At 33.0% G+C, this 5,042-nt stretch overlaps 1 pseudogene; it reads left to right on the top strand.

Moving 5' to 3' along the window:
• The first annotated feature begins 546 nt into the window (after positions 1-546).
• LOC130455962 (zinc finger CCHC domain-containing protein 9-like) lies at positions 547-1,047 on the top strand (annotated as a pseudogene).
• Positions 1,048-5,042: the final 3,995 nt, after the last annotated feature.

Below are 5,042 nucleotides of genomic sequence, written 5' to 3'. Positions count from 1 at the left end.
AAATTCTAATTTTTCACTTTTTTCATTTTTTTGGTGTGTCTTCTTCCACAATATGTTCAATATGGAAATTATAAAAAAGAAAATATAAAGTAAATATCAATAATTAAATCATTCCTTTTTCTCCTGATACTACATACACTTATGAAGGACATATTTTACATAATGGATCTGGTTACATAGCTAGCATGTTTAAAAAGTAGGAATTGAAACAAAATCATTCCTACTTTACAATGAGCACTGTAGGATTTCCTCTTTCATGTGCCTCATTAATAATTAATTTTGCTGTTTTCTCTCCCTTTCTGTCTGGGACCAGGGGCTTTGCTCCATAGGAAGCATGTGTGTGTTGCTGCAGGGTATCTCAGTTAAAACCATGACCAAGTGAGTATGATCTAACACAGCACATAACAAGAAAGCTTTGAAATCAAAATAATGGGAAGATATGAAGAAGAAATCTATGGAACAGGCAATCCAAAATCTATAAAAGCACAAATAGTTTCATTCCAGTGTCCTCTCCCTTAAGATTGATGTACCTCAATCCAAAAAAAAAAAAGAAAGTATCTTATACCAATCAAGATATTCATGGAATATCTAAGACAGAATGGGGAAGTGACAGCAATGTGTAGCTCAGAAGTAAGAGAAGAAATAGCAAAAGAGTTGCCAAGAAGGAAGGAGATTTTTTGAAAAAATAAAGACAAATGCACAGGTTTGTTACCATTGTGGAAAACAAGGCCATAGAGTGGCTGCCTATCACACTGTTCTTCAGAGTCAAGATATGAGCACTGGAATCTGTTACTGATGTGTATCTACCGAACATGAAATAACCAAATGCAAAGCCAAAGTAGACCCAGCTGTGGGAGAATTTTCTTTAACAAAATATTTCATTTGTGGAGAGTTGGGATAATTATCTAGATCTTGCCCTGATAATCCTAAAGGACTTTATGCTAAAGGTAGTAGTTATAGACTCTATGGTTCTGTAGAACATTTAAGAAAGATTTCTCTGAAAACCAGAATTCACATCACTTGGTCACATTGGTCTTTGTGCTGTGAATCTTAAAAATTCTCAGACCCTACTTCAGAACACTTGGTTAAGACCATTCCCCATTTAAACAACAAAAGGACTTAGATCAGGAATGTGGGAACTCTATTCCACCCATACTTAAACATACTTTAGGGGAAGATAAAGTTGTAAACTCATTGCTAAACAATGAAAAGTACTTAACCTATACTTATAGTAAGGCAAAAGACCTTAAGCTGTGCCTATTTTTAGATCTAATACAAAAGGGTGCTAAGTACCTATAAAGGTCAGGCAACTTGTAAGCTTACAAGGAGCAAAGAGGTAAGAACTTACTCAGAGATTTTAGTCTACTCAGGTGTGAACTTAATCAAAAGTTTAATCTACTCAGGTGTGAATTAAGAATGGTCAGTCCTTTGGAAAATATCTACTGTGATTGGTAGTTGTGAGAATTTAGGGGAGGTGACATAGGAGAAAATTCCCTTTAAAAGGAGGTCAAAAAGAGGTCTCAGGGGATTTCAGTTGGGAAAAGCTGAATTGGAGGAGGAAGCTGGCCAAAGCTACCTTGAAGGGCTTGATTGCTGAAGTTGATTGAGCTAGCTGAAGCTGAACTGGTGTCTCTCTGAACACTAGAATCTTGCTTGGGACAAATCTTGTGGTGAGTTGATAAAAGACTGACTGATCTCTCTCTTAGGGTTTTCAGACTATGCTGACCTAGGCTGGTCTGCCCCTTTTCTCATTATTTCCTTTTCTTCTCTCTCTCCCTTTCATTAATTCCTCATTTGTATTAATTAAAATCTCTATAAAACCCAGCTGGCTTAGGTATATTTAATATTTGGGATTTTTTCCCTGGAGACCACCTTATATTTGATTTAAAACAAGACACTGTCTTGAAACCATATTTTCTGCAGTCACAATTTAAGCCAAACACTCTTTTATCTTTAACAGTTTATGGCTTCCACTATTTTAACTCTCACAGTGCTGAGGAGATGAGGGCAGATTATGCAGAAATTTTAGAGGCTCCCAAACCACAGAAAACCAAAACAGCAGTAGCCAAGGCAGTTAATTTTCATAGCAGAGATACCACCTAATGATGTGTCATAGTTTGAACTGGGACTACCCTTTAGGGTTAGAATTGAGTTCAACACTAAGGATACAGTTCCTAAACATATACTACAAGTGGAAATTTGATCACCTAAAAACATTATAAGCAATGTGTTGTTAAAATTCGTTTTCTGAAGTTTTGTGCACTGAAGACGCATACCACTAGCATGAAACACTTAAAAACAAGCATTGTTTGTTTAAATTAAATTTTTTTTGGGAAACCTAATTCTTAACAAAACAGCACACACAAAGAATGAATGATTTCAATTGATAAGAATCTTTTTTCTTAAAAATAAATGAACATAGGGGGCAACTGGGTAACTCAGTGGTTGAGAGCCAGGTCTAGAGATGGGAGGTCCTAGGTTCAAATCTGGCCTCAGATACTTCCCAGCTGTGTGACCCTAGGCAAGTAACTTAACCCCATTGCCTAGCCCTTACCACTCTTCTGCCTTGGAGCCAATACACATTATTGACTCAAAGAGAATGTAAGCGTATAAAATAAACAAATGAGTATATTGAAATAATTTAAGTTAAACGTTTTTTTAATAATTAGCATCATATACACTATGCCCTGTTACTTCAATTTTCTATTCATTGAAGGAAGTAAATAAATAGTATTAAAATTTGAAAATCTTTAAGGTTCAAAGAATTCACAAATAGATAAAACCATATAACTCAAATAATTTCAAAAGTAAAAACCACTTTTACACCCTCAAAGCTTGTTATAGAAAAAGTAACTGAGGCACAAAATAATCAAAGTTACAAATTTGGAAAGATGTTTCAGGCATCTTTTGGTAAAAGCAAACCTCTAAGGAATCTACCTTTGAGCACAATACAGGTTTGAAAACTTCCTGGCACTGTGGGAATTGAAGTTTAAAAATATACACTTTTTTTTCTCAGCTCTGTGTGTAATTTTGGAATATGATTATTTTTAAAGGAAAAAGTTGATTTGAGTTATGCTCAAGAAGTCTGAAAGTGGCATTACAAGTTTTTGAGAGGCAGACAGAAAGAAATTAAATATTCATTGCAAGAATTTAGCAACATCATTAAGAGTTAAGCTCATGTTCCTCTATAGGGCCCATTGCTATTGAGATTATCACATTCTTGCCATTCAAAATCTTTTCTTTGTCTCTCTTATTAGGTGTGTCTCTTTAAGAACTCCTAAATGAAAAGACAACAAGAATTCACAATTGTTTCTTAGGCCAATAGGAAATGGGTGCCCAAAGAGCTACAAATCTCAGCAAGCCAGTAAATTCTCAAAATGTATTACAAGTGCATCATTTTAATATTGTCATACTGCTTTCTTTTGAATGAAGTTTGCTACAAAGGACAGCCCATTTAACCTTCAGCTGTCCCATTTTACCTTTTTTCTTAAATTCTTCCCTCTAAACAATTCCACAAAAACATTTTCTCACTCTTTTTCATAATAGAGAAAACTGCACCAAGTTGTTGGGAGTTTATACTACAGTGTAAAGGTTTTGGGTAGAGCCACAGATTATGTCTGCCTTCTGAGATTGTCTAGCTAAATATGAAGAATTAATCAACAGAAGGCTAGCCACTTAGATCATACAATTTTAACCAATGTAACCAAATGTATTTTAAGAATGCTTTCAATATAAAGAATAATGGAATTGAGAAAGACAGATTTTATAAAAAATATCAGGTTTAAGAAAATTGCTAAATTTTAATTTAACTGTTTGAAGTTTAGAAGTGAAATCCTTGCTCTTTATGATGAATTGATAGGTATTATTTGTAAAGGAATCAATATTATACTCCAAACTAAGTCAATAGTATCTCATATTTTGTGGCATTGATGTGAATTTAGTAGGTCAGAATGAAAACAGCTCTTCTGACACTGTCATTTTCCACTCCAAGTAGAGCTTGTGAGCTATTTTTATATTTTATTGCATGTTATTTCTTTCCTCTAGCTCCTACATGTCTCTGCATGAGTACATTCTATTAATATGACATAAAATATCAGACCTATTTGATCACTTAATGAGAGATTTACATAGATTTTTCCTTCACACATAGGGGAATTCAATATGTATATGTGAAAAGTGCTAATCTTGGAGTTAAACAAGACATGGTTTTGGATATTGCTCTTCCCAATTACTATGTATGTAATTAAACGCCTTGATAGAATTTGTTTCTTAATCCTTAAATATGTGAACATACATACATACATACATACGTAGAAATTTGTGAATCTATGATTACTAATACTAATCAATGAATATTGGGGAATAATGCACAAATTTTATCCCACAAAATGCCTACTTTTGAAACCCTTCTTAGACTTACAAATTTTGATAATTTTGACCTCTCAGCTAAGAGTTATTTCTTTATCCTAGAAGAATTTGTAGAAATTTTATCTGTCATGTATTGATCACATTTTAATTCATACAGTAATTATTTATTGTCTCTTCTTAAATTAATTTTTAAAGGTAAAGTCAGAATTATATGAAAAACTGAATCTGTTACTTAAATTAGAATACACAGGGAAGTTAAATCAGTCATTTATATATAAAAACATGGTTTATTTATAGATGTGTATATAAGTGTTTGAGATGGACATTGGCATTTTATAATATATAGTCATTCAGTATTTCAGTAAGGTTATTAAATTCTTTTCTATCACCTTACATAAGTCTATTGCTTAATCAGATAATTCATCATATATAATGTCCATGTGAAGAATGAATTTCAAAATTGATCTTACTGATCACAGAAATTAAATGATTGCATGTTGATTTTGACATATTTATGATTAATGTGAACCCTTTTCTTTTTGGGATCTTTGATTTAAGTACAAAACATAAATCAGAGGTCATTTCTCCAATTATTTGTTTCCTATTGAGCAAAGATGATTAAGATCACCAGAAAAATTATAGTAATTATAGCTGATGACACTTGGGATCATGGA

Source organism: Monodelphis domestica, chromosome 8, assembly GCF_027887165.1.
Source record: "Monodelphis domestica isolate mMonDom1 chromosome 8, mMonDom1.pri, whole genome shotgun sequence".
NCBI classification, from domain to species: Eukaryota; Metazoa; Chordata; class Mammalia; order Didelphimorphia; family Didelphidae; genus Monodelphis; species Monodelphis domestica.
This window is presented reverse-complemented; position numbering and strand designations above follow the sequence as displayed.